Here is a 16859-nt window from a genome sequence, read left to right as displayed (position 1 = left end):
CACCTAAAAAACAAATCAAACGCCAATAAAGGAAAAAGGGCATTATTCCAATAAAGGAATAAAAATCCCAATGAGTGAAGACACACACCTGTGATTTTGTGTAGCACATTTCCCTCACTAAACACACACTCCTCCTCCTCTCTGTTCTACCTCTGCCATTGTTTATGTATGTGTGTAAAGAGGTGGTTGTTTGCCAGCTGGATGCTGCTATGGTGACAGTGTACTAATTAAAAGGCATAAAACTGGCCACTCCTTATAGCCCCATACTGGTGAGGGACTGACAATAAAACTCTGTGTGTGTGTGTGTGTGTGTGTGTGTGTGTGTGTGTGTGTGTGTGTGTGTGTGTGTGTGTGTGTGTGTGTGTGTGTGTGTGTGTGTGTGTGTGTGTGTGTTTGTTTTTTTGGGGGCGCAGCCTGAACTGGATGCTGAAGTAACAGCGTGCGGAGATGTTTAGAGATTTAAATCAGTGTGTGTGGCTGTGTGTGTGTGTGTGTGTGTGTGTGTGTTTGTTGTTTGTATTTCGAGGACACTTGCAATGATCTTGATTTACAAAAGCTCCCTGAAGCCATTTTCACACAACATTACCTGAGGACAGTGTGTAGTGTACATGTAGCTCGATGACTGCATCATGACATCAACACCGCCCGGCTTTCCGGTTTCCTATTTTCCATGTTGATGGTGTCACAAACTTTGTAATCCAAATCAGGACTATCTTTAATTTATAAAAGTGCGTTCCCAAATCCAATAACCTATATTGTTTTTTCTAAAGACGTACCTTCCTTGATTAAACCTTTTCGCTGGCTGTAAAATAGATTTCAAACATGACAACTGCTACTGTTTTTATTTGTTCTGGAGGAGAGAAACTGTTTAAACACCATGCATCACTTCATTGTTGTGACAGATTGCCTCCAGCGCTGCATTTGCTGTTATATATTCCTCTGCAGTGATAGTTGGAAATGAGTCGTAAGACGTGTGAGAACATTTGCAGCTTTCCACATCAAGGACACATCCGTCAAGTCGAGCTGAAATCAGGATACAAACAGTGTAAACATACCGAACATCCAGAAAACAAAGTAATTATCGTCTCCGTAATATTGAATCTCGGCACAATGGGATTTATTCTACTGTTGTGCTCCTAAATATTTTGCAGGATGATGTTAGTGGATTAAAAGGACAGATGGACTGCGACTGTCCTCTTTTGTGTCTTACCCTGCTGGGGCAGTTTTGAGATTGAATATGTCACTGAGAGGCGCTGAAATGGAGGGAGAGAAAAGACACAGTCTCCTGTTTTCTCATCTGCTATATTACAACCATTGATTTTTTTCTCTTAATGCTTTAAAGGTCTTGTGCAGGGGACAGCAACGTTTTCTATCAAAAGAGTCATTTTTGCTCCCCCCCCAAAAAAACATTGTTGTGGGGCACAAACCTCATATTTCCACATTTCACTATTTTAATTTTTTTTCCATAAATTAATTGTATTGATCCCTCTCTATGTTTATCAGTGGGTTTTTCTCTACATTTCTCAATCAATGAAATGTATTTAAAAAAGCTTGTGACTAAACCTATCTCCATGAGATTTTTTTCAAAAACACAACTTTTTTCTCTAATTCCTAAAAAATACCAATTTTGGAGATAGGAGATTTGTGGACGACAGCAGCAATTATTAATAGATTAGCCTATCAACAGTACTAGTAGGTCTTAAGTGGGATATTAATGATTTTTTAGTACTTATTTTTGCAGAATCAGCACAGAAAGCAAACAAATTGAGCCAGTATCCACCATCTATAAATCCTCTATGATTTTCCTCCATGATTATTTGCTGTTTTGGATTTGGAATCAAAATGTAGCTCAGGGAGACTCAAGACAAGCCACTACAGTTGAGGTTTGGTTAAATAATGTATGTCTCACATTTTATTGGAGAAATATTAATACAGTTTTTATTCCGTGTACAGGCTGCAATTAAAATTGGATAATAAAAGACTCCCCTTAGGCCTACAATAAAGATGAATGAAAACGAAAAAAAAAATATATATATATATATATATACCTGTAATTTTTTGTCAAAGCCACAACGAACAAACTGGAGAAGTAATGATAACAGTACAGTTCTTAGCTTCAGGTGAGTATACACTAATAATAATAAACACAGTTATTATATTATATTTCATTTCTGCCAATCAATGCCCCTAAACCCTACAAACTGGGCCTTTAAATGTGAGCACAGAAAAGCTACAGAGCTATACATTTGAGGGAAATAACTTTTTTGTCTTTTAATTAAACTTTGTAGCAAAAATGTAATTTCGAATGAAATATGATTTCCTGTTATCTACTTTTAATGTATATTTGCCTTAATTATGAAGCAATTGTGCCTCATAATTGTTTTTTTAATACTTTAAAAAAAAATATATTCAGAGAGAGATGCTTTAAAGGAGCTGCTGTCACAACACATAAAAAAGAGCTTTAATAAAACCAGCAGTGCAGTTTGTAAGACAACACATTTTGGTGTTGTCTCCCTGTGGGTGTCAGGTGATTGACAGGAAGCAAAGTGAAATGTACACATCAGTATGAAAATGCTCAATTTAGCTGTTAAAAAACTAATTAATTTGTCATGTGCACAAAAAAGGACATTTAGAATACTTAAATAAACTGGGCTGCCAAGTGGAATATCCAAATCGTTGGAGCTACAATTTTTTGATAAAGGTAATAAGTATCACAACATACAATTATGAATTAAGCATTTTGGTGCTGCAGAGAGCCTAAAAAGTTATATTCAGGACATAAAGGAACATGCCTTTTTGCTACAAAGTGAAGAAAAAATTACTTTGTTTTTATGACTCTGCGCCGGCGATAGTCCCCAAGGCATTATGTTTTTAGGTTGTCCCTCCATGCATGCGATTTTTGTAAACGCAATATCTCAAAATGCCTGGAGGGAATTTCTTCACATTTGGCACAAATGTTCACTTTGACTCAATGATGACCTGATTAGATATTGGTGGTCATAGGTGGAATGTTAAGGTCTGTCTTTTTCTCATGAATCTGATATCTCAAAAACATTTAGATTTTTTTTTTCAAATTTGGAGCGAATGTCCACTCGGACTCAGTTATGAACTAAGAGGATTTTTGGTGATCAAAGGTCAAGGTCAATGTGACTATGCTTCATTCTCATGAATGCAATAACTCAAAAAGCACAGAGGGAATTTCTTCAATTGGCACAAATCACAACTTGGACTAAACAACAAACTGGGTCAAGATCAATGTGACCTCACAAAACATGATTTGGCCATAACTCAAGGCTTCATGTGCACATTATGACAAAATTATATAATAGTGAAGATATGTTATTTTATATCCAAAAGGTCAAAGGTCACCTTAATTGTGACATCATAAAATCATAATTTTCTGCCAAAACATTTTTCTGTTCATTACCTAACGTTATATATCAGGAACAGAACGTGTTTTCACAGACAGGGATGTAAACCGCATGTGCAACTTACGTAGTTCGGGGAGGCAAACGACCGTAATTCTTGTTATATATTTTTCAGTTAGAATCAAATAAAATATTACTATTCAAACTAAAATTGCAGCACTTAAAGTCATTCCAATAATACAAAATATGTATTTATTTATTTATTTTTTTTTTGTATATTTTGCAGTAATGTCAGTGTTTCCAACAGGCCACAACTGTTGGCGCCAAACCAAAGCTTGTCCGAGTGTTAGCCTCTGTCATGCAGCTAACAATGGATTTAACTCATGTTTAATGTTTTATCTCCTCATTGTACAGCTTCAGCACTCTGAGCTCAGTTCAGAGATCTGCTGGATTGTTGTGATGGATATTGGCTTACAAGTGAGAGACGTTTTAAGAAAATGCCTTTCCAAGTATATTTTTCACCAATGGAGAATAATGAACTCTGTGTCCTCTTAATGTGCACATACTTGTCAATTATTCAGCTTCACCTGCCCAAACCTGCATTTGCCTATTTGTCCCAGGTGCATACAGTAGTTTTCAAATACCTGACACCAGATACCAATGAAGTACAGTGCTACACTTTGTGTTTTTAAAGCTTTTTGTAAAGTTTTGAAATTTGAAGTACTTGCTTTACCTCGGATGCATCACATTTGTACGAATGCTAAAATGCATTTCAACTGCCACAAGAGTGCGCTGTTAACATCACTTTAGTGTCTATGTTGAAGTAGTGTGACAGAAACTGGGAACTAACTTTCTGTAGAGCACACTCAGAGTGCCCAGTGTTCTCTGGTGCCTCCCATGTATAGCGCTGCGTGCTATCTGCTCATGCTTTGTTATCACTTTGTGACCGCTGGCAAAGGCTACAGGACACAGCCGCAAAACTTTTCCTACTGCTGATCTCTCCTCTCCCTGTCGGCCGGGGGACCCGGGGCCCCCGGAGCTGATAAGGCGGCTTGTTGTCTGGCCGGCGGCCCGCTTTGGGCCTCCCTCCTTTTCCCCTGAGTTGTTAATTCTGCTCGTTCATTGTTGCTGTGTCACCGGGCAAATTTCAACGCCAGTTGTTTGTGTGTGTGTGTTTTTGTTTGTTTGTTTTCGTTTTTTTTGCCTGTGCTCTGTGCTGCTTTCACTCCTGCTCTCTGTCTGGCTCTCTCCCACATCTCTTTCCAGGCAAAAAGAATTAAAAGCCATTTAGCGCCGTCTCTCCCCCTGAGAACTGCTCTGTAATTAGCATAACTAATTTAGCAGAAATATTTCCCTTTCCCTTAAATTTGCTGTTGTGTAGGGGAGGGGAGGGATTGAAATTATGATGTAGCGGAAAAGATGCCTGCTTGTTAAGTATGTTTGCGTGCGTATGTGTGTGTGTGTGTGTGTGTGTGTGTAGAGTGAAGGTATGCAATTTGGAGACTGTTTGTGTGTCTCAGATCCAAGTCATGCTGGGTGTTTTTTTTTCCCCCCGATCATTGATGTGTGAGTGCATCTGTCTTTTGGACTATCTGTGTGTGTGTGTGTGTGTGTGTGTGTGTGTGTGTGTGTGTTGATTTTGTTTTATTTTATTTGTGTGTGTTTTCAGTCTTATCTTTGTGTGTGTGTGTGTGTGTGTGTGTGTGTGTGTTTTGTGCGAGGAGGCGTCTGTTGGCTGCAGCTTTATCAGCAGCGGCTCCAGCTGCGTGGGCTGTTCTTCAGGGGGTGCTGTATGTCCTGCTGCTGATGCTGCATGGGCACCGGCCACTTGTTCTTGTGGCTTAAACACGCATGAACACACACACACACAAATGTACACACACAGTATCACAGGCTCACTGGCCAGGATTCAGGATCAAGCGAGCGCTGCACACTGTTGCCAAACGATGTTTTGTGGAAGCGTGGAGCTCGGTCACACACAGGCGATGACCTTCAGTTGGAGTGGGCAACTGAAAAGCTCAACAACTGGCAGCTCAACAGAAACGCACACACTTTTATACTTTTACCAGCTTGGTGCCATGTGATGTCCAAATGACAGCAGCATTCTCCACAGCTTCCATAATTGTCTTTGTAATAATCTGTGAATTGACCAGCTGAATCATTAGCTCGGAAAACAAAAGCTTTGTCCTCTGTCAGGCCCGTCCTTTGTCCACATACGAGTCAGAGTGATTTGACAGATTGGACTGTGTTAAAATCCAGATGGATCATCAACTGTGTCTGGATGAATGAGGGAAAATAGGTTGTTAGAGGGTCATTATGTGTTAATGGAGGGGTATGACTTGATGATGGTTGTAGATTAAACCTGCCTCAGTGCCAAACTGAAATTTAGAGCTTTATATTTTTATACAGAGCTCAAATTGGCCCCATTTTTCTGCAGATTATTTGTCAGTTGCTTATAGGTAGACTGTTTCTCAACTTGGATGTCATGTTACATTAAAAAGACACTTTGTTTACTCGTGTATGATTCATAGAGAGTATCACTCTGTTTGTAAAACTGTTGTAAAATGACTTCTGTAACTCTGGAAGATGTGGACATGTACCAGGCAGGGAGGGTCTATCGTTAGATGTTATGGTGTTGCCTTTTGGGAAATGTAGGATTCAGTGTCTTGGAGCTTTACCCATACTAGAGACTAATTAGTCTCCACCACTAGTCTCAAATAGGGCTGGGTGATATGTCTTAAAATAATATCAAAGTACAAGGTAGATTTTAGAACGTTTAGAGGAAAAAAAGAAATTAAAATTATCGGCGTATTTTAAGGCTGTATCACGATACACGATATACATCACAACATTTTTAAATGTCTTTTAAAGAAACATAAACTTCTAAAATACAGAATTACTGAATGAACTGCAGTTACAATGGAGTTAAATAAAGTAGCTACTGTCATATAATAAAGTTGAATACACTACCATTATAACATTTAATGAAATACGGGTATAAGGATGTTAAATACTATGCTGTATTGAGCCCCCCCCCTATTGGATACCATTTACAACGATGATGAAGAGATGGGAGATGCTAAAAAATGATATGCTGAATGATATGAATGCTTTGAATAGCTGACAAAACACAATGTAAAAATTGAATTCCTTGATCAGGTTGTGTGGAAGTTTATCGGGTAACAAGAAGATTTGAGATTGATCCCATCATGCAGCTGTGTTCAGTTAGTTTTTAGGTCAAGTTACATTGATGTGAATTGGTCGCCATGTTCTGTAAGGCTGATCCAATGTGCAGGAAGCTCTTAACTTCTTAAGTGGTTTCTTAAGGTCAGTCCAGTTTCCACTGGTGTTGTGCCAGTGTTGGGATGCTGCTGCCTGACGTAACGTCTCATACACTGACTGACCTCTCACTTATAGAAGCTGGCAGCACCCCCTGTGTCTGAGTGTGTGTGTGTGTGTGTGTGTGTAAGGATAAAGTTTCTGTCCCCGCTTTTCCCCAATTATGACGTGTCTTTTGGCTAAAGGCCGGGTCTCCTCTCTCCATCTTCATCCATTCCTTTTTCTTAATGTCTCTAAGGGCTTGATTGGCGGCGATTAGTTCAGGGTGCTTTTGCTGTGTCAGCTAAGTGACATCAGTCACTGGAGAACAAGAGAGACGGCAGAAGGGGGTGAGAGCGAGGTGATTGTATGGAGCCGTTGCTGCTGATGGTGGAGGGACATCGGAGACAAAAAAGATGGGTGGGGGAGGGCGGATCTGGTGGGCGAGCTTTTATCGTAATTGCACCCGCTCTCCAATGGGATGGAGAGAGGGAGAAGATGAGAGGACTGTGGGCACCGCTGATGCTAAGTGATCAAGTCAAGAAGAAATAAAAGAAAAGTTTTAAGACAGGAGGTCAGTGCGGTGCAACAGTGGGCACGGGATAGGATGGGGCTGATTTGTTGGGATGATATTGTCATCCACTTAAGCTCTGTAGCTTTCTACCCAACAAGTCAATATGTTTTATTAGTTTTTCTTTTCAAAAGTCTCGCGGGCAAGTTGTTCCACTACGTTTTGGGAGATTTTACTCAACAAATTCAGTAAAACCTGCAATGAAACCCATCCAACTCTGGCTCTGAGCACTGATATCCATCGAAATATTTTCATTACTGTGATATTCAGCAATGAGCTTGAGTGTCCCATGTGGTCTAAATGCTGTGTCAGAGGACTCTCCACCAGGACAAGAGTACTTTTTTCAATTTGTCTGGAATGTATATGCTTAAAAATAGTCAGATAAAACTCACCAAATGGCAGAGTCAACTGCTTGAATTTTGAACAGGCAGAAATCTTGTGTTTACATCAGTAAACTGAACACAGCAGGCTCATGTTAAGAAACCCAGCCGGTGTGATGCTATATGCCAAAGGATGCCAAAGGGACAAGAGAGGAAATATTGCTGAGGAGTAAGTTTTATATTTTGCTCAGAAAGGACAACTTCAGCATGATTATGATTCTTGCTCTCAGTCCCTTTATGGGTGAGAAGTAAAAATATCAAATCAACTTGAAAACACTGATCTACAGCAGAGATATATTGTAGAATAGTATATGTTGGCCAATGAGGAATAAGAAAGTGCTGCATAGAAAAGCCAACTTGAGGTGTATCCATTGCACATTTTGTCTGTGTTTCTCATCCTCAGGAGTCAAAAGCTTGTGACATACTTTCCACATTGGACGTTCACGAATAGCTGCAGAATTAACCAGGGGCATATGTGGTTTCATTTATACTATAATTGATGGTCCGCTTCAGTCTGGCATGAGTGCGTGCACATTTTTCGATCCACACTCCCCACTAGTTCTCACGTGTCTTTTTATTTCTTTAAAAACAATTCATAGAAATATGAGAAATGCCGGATCTCCATGCACAAATTTTCTTCAAAACAAGCATCTATTTTGTCATCTTCTTCTTTTGGCCAACCGGCCAGAGGTGCATACGCCACTAACTGGACTGAAGAGTGGAAAAAGCAAATGGCACGCACAGTCAGCGTGCCTTCTATGCCTACAGTTGGCCTCCACCTCGGGGTCCTTACCTACCCTCTCAGACATGGGACGATGACATAATTGTCACAGGGACCAGAGCAGACCCTGGTGTACTAGTCCATTCTCACTTTGAACTCCTCAAATAGTGCCGCTCTGTCAGTGCTCTCCACATACAAGCATGATGCCAAAAGCCACCTTCTGCATCCAACCAGAATGCAGCTGGATGGCGTCAGATGAGAATGCAGTCGGACAGCGTTGTTAATGTAAGCCGGTGGACAGCCACAAGGCACCGGACCGGACACATCCACATGCAGCTTGCTCGGGCAGCGTAACATGAGAACGTGTCTGGACGGAACCAGTTGTGTGCGCATAGAACACCGAATGGCAGCGTCTGGTAATGATGCTACCGGTAACCACGTAATATACGGAGCCCAAGTGCAAGTATAGGGTGGGCGGGTGGAGAGGTGGACAGGTCTCACAAACTTTTGCGCGGGAATGTGTGTGTGTGTGTGTGTGTGTGTGTGTTTGTTTGTTTGTTTGTTTGTTTGTTTTTTCTACCCGTTATCATGTGCCTTTTTTTGCCTAAACCTAACCATCCCTGACTTTGTTACCTAATCCCAACCATCAAGACCGTCAGTGCTGTTGTGTAAACATAAGGAGCATGTTGCTTTCTACGTGCTGTGACATCACGTTAACGGGCTGCTTAATCCCACTGTGATGTCATCTGAAGTAAAACATTGAAGGTAGGTAGACGCTAAAGGTCACTGACAGAGCGGCATCATGTGACGAGTCTTAGAGTGAGAACGCATTGAATGGACACGCAGATAGAGAAAATCTGAATTAATTTTTATTAAGCTTGAGCTAAATGGGAATGTCGGCATGCTAACAGGCTTTCAATGACAGTGCTAATGTGCTGATACATAGCTGGATGTGTTAACCATGTTCATCAACATTTGTTGATTGAAATCACACAAAATACAGCTGGCGCTCATAGTAACATTATTAGTTTGGCTTGTATTTGTGTCTGAAGGACAGCACGGTGGTGCAGAAGTTCACGCTGTCACCTTACAGCAAGAGGGTTTCAGGTCCAAACCCATCCGCCGGCCGACTGGGGCTCTGCAGTGTGGAGTTTGCATGTTCCCCTAATGAGAACAAGTGTTTCTCTTGCTTTCTCCCTCAGTCTAAAGACATGCAGGTTAACTGGAGAATCTAAAAGATTGCCCCTAGGTGTGACTGTGAGCATGAATGGTTGTCTGTCTCTATGTCTCAGCCCTTCGATTGTCTGGCGACCTGTCCTGGGTGTTCCCCACCTCTTGCCAAATGTCTGCTGGGAGAGGCTCCAGCACACCCACAACCCTTAACAGGATAAGTGGTTTCGGATAATGAACGAATGGTTCTGAATAAAAGTGTTGGACAAATGAAAATTGTGACCTGATGAAGGCACTAGATGAAAAAGTCAGATGATCCCCAAAGTTATTGGAATTCATCCGGAGTGGAACAAGTGTGTCTGAACCAAATGTCATGGCATAGTTGTGAAGTTATTTCACTTAAAAAAATGGCAGATTGCTGGTGTCAAATATCAAAGGATAGCCAAAGTTACGAGTCTTCATCCTCTGAGGACCATGCATATCTAAGCCAGACTTCAAGGCAATCCATCAAATAGTTTTGGAGACATTTTCAGTCTGAACCAGCTGAAACACTGATACACTTATTTGAAATTTACAACTCTAAAATTTTGAGATGTCTCAAAAATCCACTATTGATCTGGTTCAACTAGTCCTATTAATTATGTCAAACAGGGTTGAGATACTGTCTCAGTTACACAGGATGAAACGCTTGAATATCAATGCAACATAACAACTTTCCGCAGCTTCAGTCTTTTTAAGTTATTCACTTTCAAGCTTCTGACTTTAGACCTGCTCACATTTCCCTGTGCTCCTCCCTTATTTATGAGGAAAACTTGACCAAAAGGGGGTATAATGACTGTCTCATGGCTTTCTCTGTCTGTCCATCCCTCTGTTTCTTTTCTTCTTTTAAGCGTCCTGGTGGTCACACTCCCCTGCTCTCCTCTCGATACTTCCTCCCGCTGCATGGTGTTTGACTTTTAAGAGTCTAAGTCTGTTAGTTTATCTGTGGAGGAAGCCGGTCGGTCATTAGAGCCACATTGTATAATTACAGCTAGGGATTTTTTAATGGCTGTTTATCCACACACCTGCAGTTATTGCAGGGAAATTGGGGTCAATTATATGATCCTCCAAATATGTGGGTGTTTCCATGAGCTGCGTCGCTCCCAAACTCCAAGACCTCTCCAACTCATTTTCACCTAAATGGCACCCACACTTATGAAAGTATAGCTTAACAGCTACACATATGTGCCATGAATACAACTGAGACTCGTTCATATATGGATTCCAGCTCACATCGAGAGGTCTCCAGCAGCCTGCAGCGGCAGCTCATTATCGACGTTGGGTGTTTGTTTTAATTGCTCCTGTCCCAGCATTAACTCCATATTTGTTTTGATTCTGCCGAGCAGTCACGCATTAGAAAGTGGGGTGTGTGTGTGTGTGTGTGTGTGTGTGTGTGTGTGTGTGTGTGTGTGTGTGTGTGTGTGTGTGTGTGTGTGTGTGTGTGTGTGTGTGAGGAGAAATTAAGTTGAAGTAATTATGGTTTGTCTGACACTGAGATTGAGACATCACTTTTGGTTCAAATGTGACCTTTTCAAGGAATATTTCAGCATAACTTACAGATTGCATTACTGAAATGTGTATTCTTTCTTTAACGAATAATTTATTTATCTTGCCAACGTGACTATTCAATGTAAGCAACACCCCTCAATCATTGTGGAGGGTATGTCTACTTTGCTCGAGTGTGTGTTGCCTGCCCCCGAGTCTATCTGCATATATAGCAGTAGCTGCCACACACTGTTAATTAGTATTCAACTTGCAGTGTTTGTACGCCATAATAGTAAAACGACCAGATAGCTGCAGCCTGGGTTGTAGGAGCATCTGCATCCCTCACAAACACTTGAAAATTAGACAGTATGGGGCAAGAGGTTTTTAAAAAATCATGATGTGAAAAGCCAAGCAAGTTGAGCCTCAGCAACAAAAATACAGGATGTTTGTCTCACAGCAGAAATTAGCATTGAGCTGAATAAAGTTACACCATGACAGTCTCAATAAAATCACATTATGAGCTTCAACAGTATTGAAAGGTGTTTTTAAATATCTTATGCACACTCTAAAATGTTATTTGGCTCAACAGCAACAAAAAATAACACAACGGTTTGCATCATTCTTTTTGAGTTATGACAATTGAAATCACATGCAACTCACTACAATTAGCTTCATCTCTATAATCAAAGGCATTTTAAGTAGCATTTACTTAATAACTGATAGCAAAACTCAAGTTTTTAGGTAAGAAATGTCCTCGTAGTTGTTTGGCCTGCAGGTTCCTAACACAGTCTTAACTGTCTAAAGATTCCCAGGCGTTTCAAGAGGTCAAGGGAGGGGACTTAAAATCCTAAACTGAAGGTGGCAAAGTTAAATTATCCAATTTCATTACCAACTTAAATTTTGTTTTAAATCAGTTATTACATAATTTAGTTTAAATTTCACACAATACTAAGTTAATGTAATTATTAACATTATTACGTCAACGTAACTCATCAAAATTATGTTTTCAGCTTATCTAAATCAATACATTTGAATTTGTATCCTGTAGCATGCATTTAATTAGGTGGTGGTGATAGGTCCCCTGAATTACTTTTTAGAGTGTAGCTGATGTGATCTTTCTGCTTTTACTTGTGGCTTTTTTCATTTCCCCAAATTTCTTAATGAACAATAGGCATTAAATGCTCTCAGAACTGTATTCCTATCAGAGTGGAAAGCGTGTGAATGGGGGATTTAGACTATCACGTGACACTAAAACTCCAGTAAAACCCAGACAAAAGGAAATCATTCATGGGTGTAGCAGCGTTTTAAAGGATTTCTTCACTGTTGGTGAAAGTTAGTTCATTTTCCAGATGGCTCACTCGCTCTCATGAAATTGCTGCATTTTATGGTCTTTACTTTTGGAAAGTAAAAGAAGATGGTTAACACTCACTTTCTTTCACTCAAACCAGTCAGCGTGAGCCATCAGATCTTAGTTTAAAAGAAAAAATAGGCACTTGAACTCATATACAAAGACTCAAGTAAAAGTGTACAGACCATTTCAAAATAAAATCATTCTAATTAATCCCAAATTCATAAATTCAACTGTAGAACCATGTTAAGAACTTAATCAATGCAAAACGTATCTAATACAACGTGCATGCTGCTTTTATCAAGAGATTAACATGTCTTGAAATGCATTATGGAGCCGAAGCTGCTGTGTCACATTTTAAGATATGTTGTGACCATTAACAGTGTGAGATACCAAAGAATTATAACCACCATATGAATGACGATCATATAAACAACAGCACTTTTCTAGTTATTTGTGTCTGTCCAATTAACTTAAAAAAAAAAAAAAAAAAACACCATCTGGCCTTGTCTGCCGATTTGTGATGCTGTGTGTTCACATCACGCTGCTGGCAAACATCCAGTCAATAAAATGATTTCCTGAAGAAATTCCTTCATTTGTTCAGGTGTTGTTGTCCTGCGACATGTGATTGTCTCAGCAGTTTAAGGGAGATAAGACCAGTGATATGGCTGGCTGAGAGTGTATATACAATCGCCACACCCCTTAAGCTGTAGTAAATTTCACCCAAACCTTTTGCATTTGCACTGCTGCACAAACATGAACTAAGCTGCAGCCTCCAAGAATGAAAAATGAAGCCAATGTAGGATTTACAAAAACTGTAGTTTGTCAAATGGCCACTTGAGGCTGACTCCAAAACAGAGTCAATCCCCAGAGACTGCCATGTTAAAATGTTTACAGCATGGTACAAAAAACGTTGTTGGTCTCTATGGCTAATTTTAACATTTATGACAATTGTAAAGGGGATAAATTGTTCCATAGACCCAAAGGTACAAATATTTAAGGGCCAGACTGCTTCGAGTGACAGACTGCGAGGTATTGCAAGTCTGTGAGTCAGATCCACCCCTTGCTCTTTAACAGCTCCAACCCCTTTATTATCCAAATATGGTCACCCCTGACTCCAAAACAACTAGATGGTGATGGCTGAAATGCAGATTTCAAGGCTTCAAAACAGAAACCAATGGGTGGCGTTGTGGTGGCTACATCCTTATTTTTACAGTCTATCACACAAACCCAACCAAGCTCAAGACCTACCGCTTTGCACTTGTTGTTACACTTGCACGTTTTAAATAGTCTGCAGCCATGCATTTTGAGCTGAATGCCAACATTAGCTCGATAACATGCTCACAATAACAATGCTAGCATGCTGACGATTAGCAGGTGTGGTGTTTACCATGTTCTGCATCTTAATTTTGTTTTCAGCGTGCTAACATAAGCTAATCAGCACTTAGCAATGGCAGGGGCTGATGGGAATGCCAAGGTATGGAACAATTAATAGTATGACATCATATTTACAAAAGATAAGGAGTTAAGGCATCACCATAGTGATAACAAAGTCATTATGATTCATAGCTCAAACATTGTGGATATATGTATCCAAATTCAGAGCAATCCACACAGTTGTGAAAGAAATTTACTATGCATCATTACAATACACAGCATGCAGTCTTAATATTTAAAAATCTTTCCATCCCTCAAGTAACAAGTTTCTGTCAACTACTTTTCAATGAAATCCTAACATAAACGAACTAAAGAAAGGGAGTCATCAAGTATTAAAAAAAAAAAAAAAGACCACTCAAGATCTGACTGAAAAAATTAATCTGTCGTTGCTTTATGAAAAATGGACCTGAGAGTGTGGGAATAAGGTCAGTAAGTAGTAATACTCTGCCTGAAAATCTTTCCTCTTGCTAGACTTTAATAATTCAGTTTGAGATTTTTGTTTCATTAGCTCGTTGAACCCAGGTGGATGGATAAGATGGATAACCATGTTAGAAAAACTTGATTTCTTTCCAGCCTCATTTTCAGTGAAACCCTCAGTGGTTTGTCAAATCCCTCCCAGTCAAAAGAGCTGACGTTTGGGAAGAGCCTCTTTTGAGGTGTTAGATTTAAGCTAGTAGCTAACAAAAGGATCTTATCGTATCCTCTGAAAACTTTAAACAGAGACATGGCACATTTATAACCTGCATGTACTTAAAAGGTCCATGTTCATACACACTAAAAATCAAGGCAGAGGAATGGATCTAAAGGGTACAAATGTTTTGTCGCTTGAGTTTTACCCTACCAGGGTGTGAGCACTGTACCTTTGAACATTGGTACTTTTTTGTACCTTCCTACACCTGTAGTGACACAAAAGTAGCTGGTACAAAAATATACCATTTGGATCGGTGCCTAATGAGGTACGGTTAGATTGACGTGCCAATTTGTACCTTTATGAGGCAAAAACATACCCTTAAATTTAGCGACAGAACATTAACAATTATTCAGCAACATTACTAAAAAAACTAACATTTAGTTTACATAATATAACAAATTCTGGGACAAATTCATCTTCTGAGCCCCTCGCTCAAACTGAACAATACTCTTCAGAGAGTGGACCCTCTCAGTCCAACCCAGTCCCAATGAGGAGGTGCTTCCTTACATCGAAGGTAGATTTCAAGTCTTTTTGGTAACTGAGGTTCAGCATGTACAGCAGTCCTATAAGATTAATAAATCAATGTTTCGAGTAATTATCACACATCAGAGCCCTTTTTTTTATTGCTAATGCCTCCACGCCGGCAGCAGCAGTGGTTATAGGCATCATGTTCTCGTATTGTCCGTATGTCTGTCCATCCATCTGTCTGTTCCAGTCTCGTGAATGGGATATCTCAAGAACGCCCTGACAGAATTTCTTTCTTCTTGGCACAAACATCTACGTGGATTCGAGAATAAAATTTAATGGTCGAAGGTAAAAAGTCAAACGTCATTGACCAACCCAAACATGCTTTTGGCCACAGGTCATACACTTATTGTGATCAAATGTTGCACAAATGTATAATATAATAAAATGAAGTGATGATATTTTATATCCCAAAGGTCAGCTTCACTGTGACCTCATAATGTTCTGCACACACTTTTTTGGCCATCATTCAGCACCATAACTGTGGTGATTATATAGATCTTCTGTGCTGCCAAACCACATTTCTCCAAAAAAACACATTGAATAGCTTTGAAGGAATTCCAGTTTCATTATTAGAAAATTTCTCATTTTTGAAGCATGTGGTATTGTTATACAAGTATTCTGTCCCCTTAATCTGCAGAAAATGTTTGCACATATGTATGACAGAACCTGATTTGAAGTCTAAAGAGAGTGGGTAAAACATGTCTGTTAAATCGAGAACAAACAAATCAGGCTTTTGTTAGCAACAACGGGATAATAAATTATAAAGTGAGAGGAGTTGCTTGGTGTGATAAAAGGCATTTTAGCATCTTTACTATTTGGTTTATTTTCACCTCTCTCATCAACCTCATTTCCAGCTGCAGCAGGCAGCGAAAACTCTGATAAACCCGTAGTGCACTACCTGCCCTGCACCGAATGGCAGACAGATAAAGTTAGCGAGTTGCTGGTAAACAGTGGAGGACTTACAGTTGTGGCTGAAGAGCCAGGTATCTCTCAGAGGAGTTGACACAGATAAAAAAAAAAATACATGTCCAGGACTCCAGTTGAATGCTAATGTTTGACTGTCTGCTGGATGGGAAGATAAGCCACTGTTTGCTAACACATTCGCCATGTCAGCTTGATAAGGTGATAGTGTGTCATGTTTACAGCTTGTTGTGCTGCCCTCAAGTGTAAAAATCAATGTAAGGAGATTTTGCTTATCAAGTTCAGCACAGGCTGTTTCTTTGGGTTATTGAATGAAGGCACAGAAACTGTAGGTTTATCCCTTTGAAACATGAGAAAATTGGTTTGATTTATTTCAAAAACATGGAAAGAAGGCAATGTGTAAATTAAGACATGACCTAAAAGTTAGCAAAAAATCAGTTAGTTAAAAAAAAACCCATTAAAATTAAGTACAAAAAAAATTAAAAAATGCTGAAAGAGGAATATAAAATTGAACAAAAAAAATAGCTTTAAAAGTCTAAAAATGAGTTTTAAAAAAAGAGGGAGGGATTATTTAAAAAAAAAAATCCAAAAGTAATAGGGGAAAATGGCCAGAAAATTATCTTAATAATTAGATATATTAAATAATTAGATATGTTAAAGGATATATATAATAATTATAATATAATTTTTTTTTTTTTCCTGAACATTTTACCCTGTTTTTTGCATAATTTTCTAAAAATCCTCCCCTCTTTTTTAAAACTAATTTAACTAATAACCAGAAAATTAAGCAATTTGTCAATTGTTGTTTCTTGCAGTTTGTGGGACATTTCTTGCCAAGTTGGTCATTAACTTTTTTCTGGATGTTTCAATCATGTTTTGAAT

General features: G+C 39.3%; 1 protein-coding gene across 1 annotated transcript in view; it reads left to right on the top strand.

Moving 5' to 3' along the window:
• LOC121943615 (zgc:153039) overlaps positions 1-16859 on the top strand; it is an 84817-nt gene that overhangs the window by 52390 nt on the left and 15568 nt on the right. The gene's annotated exons all lie outside the window — the stretch shown is intronic.

Source organism: Plectropomus leopardus, chromosome 6 (assembly GCF_026936395.1).
Source record: "Plectropomus leopardus strain MGB_pleo_1.0 chromosome 6, ASM2693639v1, whole genome shotgun sequence".
Lineage (NCBI taxonomy): Eukaryota > Metazoa > Chordata > Actinopteri > Perciformes > Serranidae > Plectropomus > Plectropomus leopardus.
The sequence above is the reverse complement of the archived record's forward strand: the minus strand, read 5'-3'. Positions and strand labels throughout refer to the sequence as shown.